The sequence below is a fragment of the Pantherophis guttatus genome, chromosome 1, assembly GCF_059756535.1.
Source record: "Pantherophis guttatus breed Tessera chromosome 1, ASM5975653v1, whole genome shotgun sequence".
NCBI lineage: Eukaryota > Metazoa > Chordata > Lepidosauria > Squamata > Colubridae > Pantherophis > Pantherophis guttatus.
The window spans coordinates 69,228,650-69,243,159 of NC_142063.1; positions in this window are offsets into that span (position 1 = coordinate 69,228,650).

Consider the following 14,510-nt stretch of genomic DNA (forward strand, 5'->3'; position numbering starts at 1 on the left):
TTGTTTCAGTACAGTAATCTTTCCATTGAACATCAGTGGGTCTTCTTGTGTTTTAATGTATATTTCATCTCTTATTTTTTTCCTGACAAATTTAACGTGGACTTCTCTCGGGAGTCTGTTCCTCCGTGCATAATTTGTGTGGCTCCTAGATGCCTCATCGATTTCGTTTTCCATTCTTGTTTACCTTTTTGCAATATTTCCGCTAGTAGCTCAGCCATCAGTGCAGGAAGATTTTCTTCCTTGTTTTCCTGGATATTTTGAAAGCAGAGATATACCATCGATTTCTCCATCTCCAAATTTATTATGTCTCCTTCCAGTTCCTATGTTCCAACATCATTTTATTCGTTACTATGTCCATTTTATTCTCCATATCTTCTGATCCATATCTTTTGTTCGTTTATTATCACCTCCTGCATTGTACAAATTTTATCATCTAACTTTCGCATCTCCTTTATTTCCCCCTTTACTTCTCCCACGTTATTCTTAATGTCTTCATGGTTGGTTGTCATGACCTCCTGCATTTTCAACATTGTTTCTTGTATCGCTAATAAAATTGACTGCATATGTTGTAAATTGACGGTAGAGGCCGCTTTTTCTCCTCCCAACATGGCTTTTATCATCTAACTTTCGTATCTCCTCCTTTATTTCCCCCTTTACTTCTCCCATGTTATTCTTAATATCTTCATGGTTGGTTGTCATGACCTCCTGCATTTTCAACATTGTTTCTTGTATTGCTAATAAGATTGACTGCATATGTTGTAAATTGACAGTAGAGGCCGCTTTTTCTCCTCCCAACATGGCTTCCACCGACTTTGATCCTGAGGGGGAAGCTGTCATTGAAGTTATTTTTCCCCCTATTTTGGTTACTGTGGTAGTTATGCTTATTATTTTGATATTTCTAAAGAAGTTATTCCACAATACCACACACACACACACACACACACACACACACACACACACACACACACACATATGTAGGTCTTTGGTTATTCAGGTTTTCTCCCATGTAAAATTGGAAGTGTCTTGACAACGTTTCGATGAAGTCTCATTCGTCATCTTCAGGTTGGTGTCTTCAGTTTCGTGCTTGTGCAAGGAAAGCGTGATCGGAGCTGCCGTCGCTCTATAAATACTGGTGGGGAGCCAGCACCCCACACCTCCCCACCAGTATTTATAGAGAGATGGCAGCTTCGATCACGTTTTCCTCGCACAAGCACAAAGCCGAAGACACCAGCCTGAAGATTATATATACATACATACATACATACATACATACATATACATATATATATACATATATATACATACACATACACATACATGTATGTATGTATGTATGTATGTATGTATGTATGTATGTAGGTCTTTGGTTATTCGGGTCTTCTCCCACGTAAAATTGGAAGTGTCTTGGCGACGTTTCAACGAAGTCTCATTCGTCATCTTCAGGCTGGTGTTCTCGGCTTCGTGCTTCCAGGAGCAATATGAGATCGCAGCTGTCTCTTCTTTTTAACTGCTAGTGGCGATGTGAGCTGATTGGGTGGGAACTTGGCTGTGTTCTGATTGGGTGGAGGTGTGTTCTGATTGGTTAGGGGCTTGGCTGTGCTCTGATTGGATGGGGGGTTGGTTGTGCTCTGATTGGCTGGGGGTGTGTTCTGTTTGGGTGGGGGCTTGGTTGTGCTCAGCTTAGTCTGAGTTGCAGGGGGATTTGAGCTGGTGAGCTGCGTTGTTGTTGTTTGGCTTCGTGTTTGTGGCCGTGCGAGCTCTTCATGGTGGGTGTCAGTCTGCTTCATGTATGGATTGGAGGGGTTTAAAGTGGCTAATGATGCAGCTGCGGTCTGGCTTCTGGTCCTTGGTCGTGGCTCATTATCAGTGTGGGTTTGAGTCTGCTTTCTGCGTGGATGTGTGGTGGTGACATCCTGTGTGGCTCTCGTGAGTGTGGGTCTGGTGTCATTCGACGTGTTAGGGACTCGTTTGTCAATAAGGGCGGGTTTCCAAATGGCTGGTAGGCGGGAGGTATCGTCTCGTTTGTTCATGCTGTGTGGGCGTTTTTCTATCTCGATGGCTTCTCTGATTATTCTGTTGTTAAAGTGTTCAGTTTTGGTGATAGTTCTGGTCTTTTTAAAGTCAATATCATGTCCTGTGGCTTTAAGGTGTTGGACCAGGGAAGAAGTTGGTTCCTCTTTTCTGACTGAGTTCTTGTGTTCTTCTATGCGTGCACTTATTCGTCTATTGGTTTGTCCGATGTATGTGGTGGGGCAGGCAGTGCATGGGATTTCATATACTCCTTGATTTTCTAACTCAATTTTGTCTTTGGGGTTCCTTAGGATGGTGGATATTTTTCGGTTTGTGCAGAATGCTGTCTTGATGTTATGTTTGTGGAGGATTTTGCTTATTCTGTCTGTGGTGCCTTTTATGTATGGGAGGAGGGTTTTGCCGTTTTCTTGTTCTCTGTCTTGGATTTTAGTGGGGGTTTCTTTTTGGATTAGGTTGGTGATCTTATTTCTTTGGAATCCATTGGATGTTAGTACGTTAGTGAGAGTGTGTAGTTCGGTTTTTAGGTGTTGTTCGTCAGCTAAGCGTTTTGTTCTGGAAATGAGTGTCTTGGCTACAGAGTTGATCTGGGCAGGGTGGTGGTGTGAGAGTGCGTGCAGATAGCGGTTTGTGTGTGTTTTCTTCTGGTAGATAGTGTGTCCTAGGGAGCCATTGGATTTTCTGTAGACTAAGACATCCAGGAAGGGAAGTTGGTTGTTCGCTTCTGTTTCCATGGTGAACTGTATTTTGGGGTGTAGGCTGTTGAGGTGTGTGAGGAAGTTGTCCAGTTTTTCTTTCCCATATGGCCAGATTATGAAGGTGTCATCCACATATCTGAGCCAGAGTTTGGGTTTGTGATCAGATTTTTCTAGAGCTTGGGTTTCAAAGTATTCCATATAGAAGTTGGCAATGACAGGTGAGAGGGGTGATCCCATGGGTGCTCCTTCTGTTTCTTTGTATTTCTGTCCATTATAGATGAAGTATGTGTTGGATAGGCAGTGGTTGGTCAGATCTAAGATGTGCTTGGGGGGGTTATATTTGTTTTGGATAACTGTCAAGGCTTCTTTGATTGGTACTTGGGTGAAGAGGGATATGACATCGAAGCTCACGAGTAGGTCACTGGGCTGTAAGTTTTGTTGCTTTATGATGTCTATGAACTGGAATGAGTTTTTTACGTATGAGGTGATGGATTCTGCATAGGGCTGTAGTTGTTTGGCGAGAAATTTGGCTAGGTTTTGTAGAGGTGAGCCTATGGAGCTGACTATGGGTCTGAGTGGGGTTCCTTCTTTGTGTATCTTGGGGAGACCATAAAGCTTAGGGCATCTGGATGATTTCTCTCTGGGAATGATTCTTTGCTGAATCTCTTCGCTGATGGGGGAGGCTTATTATTTCCTTTTAACTGTTATAATGTTCCCCAATAATCTCTTATTATACTGTGATATATAATCCTTAATTAAGTAAATTCCAATTTCTAACAATCATTTAGTATACTATTAATATTTGATTAGTAATTATTAATATATAATATAATGTATACTATATAAATATATAAATCAATAGTAATACAAATCAATAGTAATCAATAATTAATCAATGTATTCTTTCCTTCCTAAATTGTATTACCATTACAATTAGCAACCTTGGATTTGTTTCTATATCTCTATGTATACTTCTCTATTCACCTACAATTAAATGAGGGTCTATTAATATACAAACCCCTCCACCTTGCCGATCCCTCCAAGATCCGACCTGCAAAAAAAAGCTTCAAAAACACAAAAAATCGGGTACAAACTAGTGGAACCCTGCTTGTTTGCCCCGCTATAGCGTGACGTCACCGCAGGAAGTCCTGAATCTCCTTTATATTTTATTTTCAATGTGAATCTATCCATCTCTGCGCAGTCCAATATTTTCCGAATTATGTTTTTATCTGGTGGGGTGTTCTAATTTTTCCAATATTATGCCAATACAATTCTCGCTGTTGCTAATATGTGTAGCATTAAGTATATAGTCCCTTTATCGTAACTTTCTGGTATTATACCTAACAAAAATATTTCTGGCTTTAAATCTATATGCTGCTTAATCATCTTTTCTCCTTCCTCCTCTTCTATTGTCTTGCTATTCTCAGTCTTTTTTGGGTTCTTTGCCGTTTTAGGCTGTAGCTCTTCTCTGCGTGAGAATAGGTGATCCGGGAGCTACAAGTTGCCTTGTCTTTCCAGACATGTTCATTTAGACTGAAACTGGACTTGAGGCAAGCCAGTCTGTTCAGTTGTTGTTGTTAGTTGCGAAGTCGTGTCCCACCCATCGCGACCCCATGGACAACGTTCCTCCAGACCTTCCTGTCCTACCATGCCCCAGAGTCCATTTAAACTCATGCCAACTGCTTCAGTGACTCCATCCAGCCACTTCATTCTCTGTCGTTCCCTTCTTCTTTTGCATTCAATCGTTCCCAGCATTAGGCTCTTCTCCAGCGAGTCCTTCCTTCTCATTAGGTGGCCAAAGTATTTGAGTTTCATCTTCAGGATCTGGCCTTCTAAAGAGCAGTCAGGGTTCAGTTAACCGCCTTCAAAAAAAGCTTCAGTCTAAGTGGGCAGAAGTAAATAGGGAACATTTTTTCTGCCTTTCACAACATGTGATACCTTTGTCAAGATATTTAAGATTTTTCAAGACAGCTGAATTATTGTCTTTCCTTTCTCTCCTTTAACTCCAACCCAGGCGCAGTAGAGTTGTGTGAAAATAAAGTGGCTCAGAGCTGTTCCATGTCTGGCCATAAGTGGGCAGCTTTCTGAAAAATGTAACAAAATGGGACCAAACGTGGCATGGGGAGAAGAGCTGGCCAAAATAAACAGATGAACTTCAAAAATGGAATGGATTTGTACAAGGGTTGCAGAGAAGAAAATTCCAGAAGAATTTCCTTCATGCATCCTTAGGGAAAATGACCTGGCATGTTGCTGAAATTCCCCTTTTCCCAGCTGGTTGTGTGATGCAGAACAGAGTATATGCATCCAGCCATGTGCTTCCCTGTGCACATATGCATACAAAGCCACATGTAATACCAGGAGAAAACAAACATACAGATTTGTGTATTTTTCCTGTTTGGGCCTACATACATAGGCAACAGACATGTACACAACATGGATTAGTCCCTAGAAAAAATGTACCCAGGTAACTATATGCAACACATTATTTCAATACAGTGAAGAAAGCACCAGGTAATCCTTGACCTAGACCACAACTGAGCCCAAAATTTCTGTTGCTGACACCCATAATGTAATGCGCCCCCCCACTCCATATACATGCATGACCCCCACTTCCCCTGTCCATGACCTCCCACAGTCACCCACCCACCCATGCGCACGTGGCTGTCCCAACCTCTGTGCATGCGCATGTGACCCTCCCAGCCTCTGTTTTGGGCCTAGCAGGCCTCTCTGCAGCTTCCTGGGCCCAAAAATGGGCCATGGGGAGATGCGCCACCCTCTCGTGCTCCCTCCCACCTCGTGCATGTGCATGTGAACCAGGGGTGAAATCTAAAATTTGTTACTACAGATTCTGTGGGCGTGGCTTGGGGGGGTAATGTGGGTGTGGCCAATTTTTTAAAAAAACTTTTAAAACCATTTTTTCTACAACCTCTTCGGCTAAGAGGTTGTAAAAAAATGCTTTCAAAAGGCTCTGACGATCCCAGCTGAGTTCCCTGATCGGCAGAGGCTTTTTTAAAAAGCCTCTGCCGATCAGGGAACTCAGCTGGGATCGTAAGAGCATTTAAAAGAAAAAAACCCTTTTTTTCTTTTAACTGCCTTTGACGAGATGTGCGATTATCAGAGGCTTTTTTTTATTTTATTTTTAAAAGCATTTTTTTGGCCGAAGTTGTAGAAAAAATGCTTTTAAAAGTAAAAAAAAAAGCCTCTGATGATTATGCAGCTCAGCTGAGCATGGGGGGATGGCAGATTTTTGCTACCAGTTCTCTGAACCACCCGCCTCCACCACTACCAGATCGGGCGATCCGGTCCGAACCGGGAGTATTTCACCCCTGATGTGAACCCCCCTGCACATGCGTCTCTCACATGCACCCCACCCCCACGCATCCCAAAAATCAGCCAGCAAGAGGCGTACCTGCGCATGTGCAGTGGGGCTGAGCTGGGCTCGCGTGCCAGCTGTGTCACGTATGCCATAGGTTCGCCATCACGGATATAGGATGATTAAACTTACTTATACTTACAGTAAAGATGAATTCAACAAACTGATAAATCTGTGTGACTATAACATCCAGAATAACAAGTAATTGATTTTGCAAACCTTGATGGTAACAGTAAAAAGAAAAAACAGCAACAAATAATGCCATCATCCCAAATTCATCCTGGTGGATTTTTGAATTAATTTCTGCTTATTTGCAAAGAGTTAAAATGGAAAAGGGGCATCTAGGAATATTTGTTTTCTATTTCATCATTATCATCATTATCATTATCCTCCTCCTGGCATGCGGGCTAGGGAATTCTGGGAGTTGATGTCCATACATCTTAAAAGTTGCCAAGTTTGAGAGATATTGAATTAATGGCATGTGGTGGCGGAATGGTTTGAATGCAGTATAGCAGGTTAACTCACTGCTCACTCCAGGAGTTCGATCCTGACCAGCTCAACAGTAAAAAGAAGAAAAGACAGCAACAAATAATGCCATCATCCCAAATTCATCCTGGTGGATTTTTGAATTAGAAATAATTCAAAATTATTTGAATTATTCCATCCTTCCAAGGTCAGTAAAATGAGGACCCAAATTGTTGGGGGCAAGATGCTGACTCTGTAAACCGCTTAGAGAGGGCTGTAAAGCACTGTAAAACAGTATATCAGTCTAAGTGCTATTTCTATTGCTATGTGTCTGCTTTTAGCTATGTGATAAATATAACGTCTTTTTAAAGAACCCCATTTAATGGCTGTGCACTTATGTAGCACCATAGGCTTTAATGTGTTTAATAATGGATGTTGGGATGGTGAGAAAGGAAAATCTGATGTACAGTATATATATTGGAAGTTCTCATATCCTCTGAGTGAGGTTTCATTTCTTAAACTCAAGATGGCAGTGTTTCCTAAGGAACTGTTTTACCAATTAAAAAAAACAACCTACAAATCTGGAAATCCATGAGTTTTAGACGTGAAAAAAAAAAGGCTGAGAATCCAGATTATTTTCTTTTTATGTCCAATTTGTTTTACCTCTCAGTGCTATTTGTCATTTAAGAAGTGTGTACCTGTGTGTTGTCTGCCCAAAATTTCAAAGGAAAGGGAAATACTAAATTGGGTAAATAATATGGAAGATGGACCAGATACTTCTCCCTCAGTGTTAATTTCCTGATGGTTCTTCTCCACTTTTTTAGTATTTATTTAATGGCTGTGTTTCCATAACATCCCTGTCTCAGTCACAAACCTAATACTGTACATTCCCCTCATGGGAGGTTTTATTAACATATAACTAGCAATTAGATTCCCTTTCATGGATCACTGCCTTGTGTGTGGCGAACGGGCTTGCTCAGCACAATGAAGCTATGAGCTATGCCATGCAGGGCCACCCAAGACGTACAGGTCATAGCAGAGAGCTCTGACAAAACGTGATCCATTGGAGAAGAAAAAGGCAACCCACTCCAGTATCTTTGCCATGAAAACCCCATGGACAGTACCAAAAAGCAAAAAGATGTGATGCCGGAAGATAAGCCCCTCAGGTCAGAACATGTCCAATATGCTACTGGGGAAGAGCAGAGGGCTAGTACTAGTAGTGCCAGAAAGAGTGAAGTGACTTGGCCAAAGCCGAAAGGACGCTCAACTGTGGATGCATCTGGATGCTGTAAAGGTCTGTACTCCATAGGAACCTGGAATGTAAGATCCATGAATCAAGGCAAGCTGGACGTGGCCAAACAAGAGATGACAAGACTGAAGATCGACAACTTAGAATCAGCAAACTAAAGTGAACAGGAATGGGTAAATTTAATTCAGATGAACATCAGGTATACTACTGCGGGCAAGAATCCCTCAGAAGAAATGGAGTAGCTGTCATAGTCAATAAAAGAATAGAAAAAGCAGTACTGGGATAAAGTCCCCAAAATGACAGATCGATCTCATTTCAAATCCAAGGCAAACCATTCAACATCACAGTAGTCCAAGTCTATGTCCCAACCACTGGTGCTGAAGAGGCTGAAGTTGACTGGTTCTATGAAGACCTACAACACCTTCTAGAATGGGTATTGGCAACCCGTGGCTCCTGTGGCCCTCTGCTGCGGCTTCCTGTCTCATCACTGGCTGGCCTCGCCCCACCCAGTGACTCCTCACCTGGCCTGAGAAGGTAAGGGCGATGGCAGGGGATGGAGAAATGGCTGGGGATGATTCTCTGGTGCCTCACTCTTGCTGGGGCTTCTTCCAGCCCTTGTTGGTGATGGGCGTGCCTTGGTTGCTTGGGGAGACGCACAACCTGTTCTTCGCCCCAAGAAATGAGCCCGACCTGGCCACGACCGATATCGGCCTTACTAACACGAGGGTTGGCTGGGTGGGAATGGGATCAGGGAGCATGGGACAACGGAAAGGGGGATGGGCCTGCAAAGCCCAGCTGCGGCTTTAAGAAGCTCAGGGTAGCGGGAAAAGAAGGCTGGCATCACTATCGTGGAGTCTTCCCTCCTCCTCCCCCTCCTCTCACGACCCCCTGGCTGGCTCTGGTGGGGCCGGGAATGTGCACATGAGTGGGGAGACCCTCCTCAAGCGAGCCGCCATCCACCCTGCATGCGACTGCTGTGCTTTAGCCAATCCTGGCCACTCACTTGAGGAGGGTCTTCCCACTTGTGCGTACACTCCTGGCCCTGCTACAGCCAGGGGGTCACGAGAGGAGAAGGAGATGGAGGTGGAGGGAAGCCTCTGCCATGCCTCGTGCTTGCTCCTTGGCCAGCCTGGATTTCCCCCCCCTCCCACCCACCCCCCAAAAAAAGGTAGCGAAGAGCCCCAAGGAGAGTTTACTGGGTTTTCCGAGAGAGTGAGAAGCTCAATCCTGACTGCTCTTTAGAAGGCCAGATCCTGAAGATGAAACTCAAATACTTTGGCCACCTAATGAGAAGGATGGACTCACTAGAGAAGAGCCTAATGCTGGGAACTGTTGGAAGAAAAAAGAAGCCTTTCCCTTTAAGGATTGTTGGAAGGCAGAGCTTTCCCTTCTTGAATTCAAAACTCCCGGCTGGGAGATTACTTCGAAATGATTGGAGGTCAGCTGCTTGAGAACAGAATTAGGTTATTGTTTATAGGAAAGCAGGCAAGAAACAAATACAAGCACAGCGTTCCGAGGCTAGCCTGTTTGAACTGTAAGAAAAAAAACCTTTTTTATATCCTAAAACGTCTTTTGATTTTCTATATGACCCTTTAAAGTCTTTTGAAATTCTTTTGATTTGGCATGTGAATCCTTTGATTTGTGTATGTGATTGTTTTATGGTGTTTAAATCCTGCTTTTTTGTGATTGGGCTCTTCCGTCCTGGATCTGGCAAATAAGTAATTGTTTTGTAGGAAGTTAGCACCCACCCCTCTCCTGGAAGAGTGAAATTTTAGGAAATACGAAAAAGGCAGAATATTATATTTCCCTGGGATAAGCATGTTTTGAAGCAGCTCCCATCTTCCTGCCCCCCCACCCTTTGTCAATGGGCCATTAAGGCTTGGGCCAGTCTATTCTACATAACAAAGATCTACCTCCTTCAGGCAGAGCCATAGTAGGAATTGCGAAAGATAGGATTAGCCCTCTACACAATAGCAACAGAAACTAACACAATGGGACCCATCTAGACGAGGCTCACCACATGGCACCTGGGAAGATTGCATCAGCCAGCAAGACCCCCACCCCCTGGGAGTCTGACAACCAATCAGGATACTCTTTCGGGGCCCCAAGAAATGCAGAGCCAGAGAGAGCATAAAAACCCAAGGATTTACTGTATCTGCCCTTTTCTGTTCAGGAACTCAAGCCATGTGATCCTGTCCACCATTAAACCATCTTTCCAAGCAGTCTCCATGTTTCCAGTGTCTGTTTCCCCACTTGGAGCAGAACCCAGAAGGATGTTTCTTCCAACAATTGGCGACCCAGCGGGACTCCAAGCTAACCTAACCAATGGACCAGGCCCAGGTAAGCCTCCCTTGCTAGCAGCAGACCCATTGAGTCTGTGGGTATGTTTTCATGGACCTTGGCCATTTGGAACTAGGTTTTAAAGGGGTTTTGAGTTTGAGCTCAAAGGCTGCTTGGAAAGAAGGTGAGTACCTCTAAATTTTAATTTTGAAGTATGGAAAAGCATGGGAAATTTGTGTATGCCTGCATGTGTGTGAGTGAAGGCCCTTCTCCCAAGTACAGCTGGATCTTGCTTTCTCTGTGCATTTCCTAGCCGCAGAAAGACTAACGGTCTGGAGAGCATGGGGGTTTTGCCAGAGCACAGGACCTTCTGTTAGGGAAGGAGGAAGTGTGTGTGGGATTCCACCTGGAAAACAGTCTGATTTCACCTCTTTGAGTGACCTCTAGCCGCACCTCTGCCTACTGCTAGCTCCACCGAGCCATGACCAGTAGGATAGAGAAAGCAAGGGGGGGTCACCAAATGTGGAACTTTGTGTTTAAAGGGAATGGAAGCCGAGCGAAAGCCAAGCGTGTGAAAAAGGGGGGGTAATAAAATTGTGAAAGGGAAACCCGGTTTTGTCCAGCCCAGACACGGGGCGAGCGTGTGTGTGTGAGAGGAGGTGCCAGTACCACCTGCTGGGGTCAGCAGGTCCTCCCAGATCCCCTTTTTGGATCTGAAAAACTACGGCGATTCCCTGGAGGAAGGGGCCCATACTTCGCAAGGGAATCGAAGTCCTTCCCAGAGCTTTTTCCTCTGAAAACTGAGAGCGGGCCACCCGGCTGAGCCGAAGTGATCCTTCAGGCGAAAAGACAGGGTCATGGGCAGCGATAGTTCGCGGGTGGCAGGAACCCCAGTAGATGAAGTGCTCGCGGCCTGGGACGCCAGGCGGGTGCCCATATTGAGGGGCATGGATAAAAGGAAATTAGGAAAATTGTGTCAAAAATGGGCTTTGCTAAGAGACAACACCGGGAGACAAATTTGGCTAAATAAAGGTACTTAAAAGAAAAGGGAAATATATAAATAGGAATGTTGGGGTTTTTGTTTGTTTTGTTTGTTTGTTTTGTTTGTTTGTCTCTTTCTCTGTCTTCTATGCAACCACGTGGTATGTTTAAGATTTGTGCCTTCCCTAATTTAACTGAGATTTATGTGGGAATGATCAGTGTGTGTGAAATCTCAGAGTTCTGTTTTCTTCTCTTTGTCTTCCTTGTTTTATGTGTGTGTGTTTAAGTCTTTGTGCACCCTCGAGGTAATTGTAACTATAAAATGTATCTGATCTCTAGAGACAAGAATTTTAAATTGTTAGAAAAGGAAAAAAAAAAAGGTTGAAGCAATGAAAATGGGGGAGAGAGAAAAAAAAGAAAGAAAGAGCCTTTGCCCTGTGTTTGTCTGGCCAACAAACACAGATTAAAGAGAGCATTTCATTTCATTTCTGGTTTTTTTTTTTTTTTCTCCTCCTCCTCTCTCTGTATCTTAAAGTAACAACTCAAGTTTATAAGGAAACATTTTAAGTTTGTTTACAAGGAAAAAAATCAGTCTTGCATTTACTGTATGTGTTTAAATGAGTTTACCTGTTCATCTCTTTCCTGAAGCATGTGAATCCAGTTTTTTCTTATCTGGTGTCTCCATTTTGTTGAAACTGTATCATCTGTTTAGTAACTGCAATACTGTTGTGTTATTTCTTTTCAAACTCTGCAAGCTATCTACCCCCCCCCATCTTTAATCCTGTTACAATGCCTTTCCTGTGAAGATTACCCACAAAAGGTGGGAGGGGACCCTGTTCTAATGTCTTTCAGCCCTGCACAAAGGACTCTGCAACCTGTGGAAGCAGAGCACATGGATCCAGATGCTGCCTCCAGAGGAGACCCTCCATCTGTTTGAACCAGGAATTGGGTTTGAATCCAGCCTCCACTGAAAGTCAGCACAGCAATCAGAGTGGAGCAGATCTTCCCAAGCCTGACTGACCAGCCTTACCATCAAGCATGCTACCCAGCAGACATGAAAGAAAAGACCCTGAGATGTATAAGTAAAGACCAAAAGACTCTTTTCAATTCCCAGAAGACAGCTGGAAAGACTATGGGGGAGGGTGGAAATTCATTGTAAGGTTTTCTTTCTTGTCTCATTTATATTGTAATCAGTTTATTGTAAGAATTGTATTTGAGAGTGATTGCCACAGCAAGTTATGTACACTCTAGATTTCTGTCTGGTGGAGAGGAGAAATATGTCCAAAATGTTTGTATTGTCTGTATTGTAAAAGTAGCTGCATACACATGCACACACAGAGAGACACACATTATTCAGAATTAGACTGAAACTATTCCCTTCACTTACCTCCACACAAAGCTTCTCCTAGGTTGATTTTTGCTCTGTGGCACTAAAAGCCCAAGGAGTCATATCTCCCTGCTAATTCCATGGGGAGGAAGCAATACCCCTCAGGCAATTCCCTCACTTGAAGAGATAGCAGAAAAGTGATCTCCAAAACCCAAGCCCTGACTGTGACTCACAAATGATGCTGCCTAGTTGCCCAGTAAAGGAAGATATATTGCACTGGTGGTCTCATGAGTAAAAATCTCAGGGCTCATTATGTGTAACACCAAAAAAAAAAAAAAAGGAATGGATATTGTACACTGGCTAACCTCAATTTGGACTCACAAATCCTGGATGCAATAAAGAGCTAGGGCAGGTTCAGTAACCAACCCTTGGATATGGGCAGCCTGTAATTTAAAGGAAAACTATGGCTGTGAAAAATTTTGGGACATGTGCTTGCTTGAAACCTGACTGGAAGCTCACAGAAAGTAATATCTGAAATCTGAAATTAATTGGCATGGAAAATTGGATACTGTAAAATTCTTACAAGAAATTTTTTCCTGGCTGCTAGACCTTCATGGTTGAAAACTTTTGGAAGCCACTGAAGGAATCCTTTTCTGTTGCCTCTATCAATGCCTCCCCTTTGCATTAGAAAAATTAAAAGCACCCATTAAGGCTCCCTGATCTGATCAATTTTAATCTTTTGCCAAGAACTTGTTTCAAAACTCACGTTTTGAAAAAAAAAAGAGTAGGGATTGTAGGAAGTTAGCACCCACCCCTCTCCTGGAAGAGTGAAATTTTAGGAAATACGAAAAAGGCAGAATATTATATTTCCCTGGGATAAGCATGTTTTGAAGCAGCTCCCATCTTCCTGCCCCCCCACCCTTTGTCAATGGGCCATTAAGGCTTGGGCCAGTCTATTCTACATAACAAAGATCTACCTCCTTCAGGCAGAGCCATAGTAGGAATTGCGAAAGATAGGATTAGCCCTCTACACAATAGCAACAGAAACTAACACAATGGGACCCATCTAGACGAGGCTCACCACATGGCACCTGGGAAGATTGCATCAGCCAGCAAGACCCCCACCCCCTGGGAGTCTGACAACCAATCAGGATACTCTTTCGGGGCCCCAAGAAATGCAGAGCCAGAGAGAGCATAAAAACCCAAGGATTTACTGTATCTGCCCTTTTCTGTTCAGGAACTCAAGCCATGTGATCCTGTCCACCATTAAACCATCTTTCCAAGCAGTCTCCATGTTTCCAGTGTCTGTTTTCCCCACTTGGAGCAGAACCTAGAAGGATGTTTCTTCCAACAGTTTTATAGTCCAATCTCTGTTTTTCCTAGCCCTTTGTAGTTGTTCGTTCCCGATAATTAATCCGTTTGCTATTACTGTGTTTTAGTGAACATCTCCTTTTCTCATGTGTTCTAATTACTTTGGCCTGATTTCTTTTTCTTTTTGGGTGTTTGCTTTTTTCTGTGTCCCATACCTGTTTGTATGTTGCAGGCCCCTGTAATTTTGTCCTTCCTTTGTTGTGGAAAATAAGGTGGATTCAGCTTCTTAATGGCCCATTGTCAAAGGTGGGGGCTGAAACCCTGCCTGAGTTTCTGCTTCTATTTTCTTTTAGGGGAATTTTCCTGCTCTTTTAATATTTTTTTGAGTTTCTTTTCCTTTTTCTAGGAGAAGAGTGAATCTTCCAACAGAACGATTGGGGGCAAAAGAAGAATGGGACAGTAGAGAATGAGGTGGCTGGATGGAATTACTGAAGCAGTCGGTCTGAGCTTAAATGGTCTCCGGGGGATGGTAGAGGACAGGAAGGCATGGAGGAAAGTTGTCCATGGGGTTGTTGGAAGAAACATCCTTCTGGGTTCTGCTCCAAGTGGGGAAACAGACACTGGAAACATGGAGACTGCTTGGAAAGATGGTTTAATGGTGGACAGGATCACATGGCTTGAGTTCCTGAACAGAAAAAGGGCTGATACAATAAATCTTCGGGTTTTTATGCTCTCTCTGGCTCTGCATTTCTTGGGGCCCAGAAAGAGCATCCTGATTGGTTGTCAGACTCCCAGGGG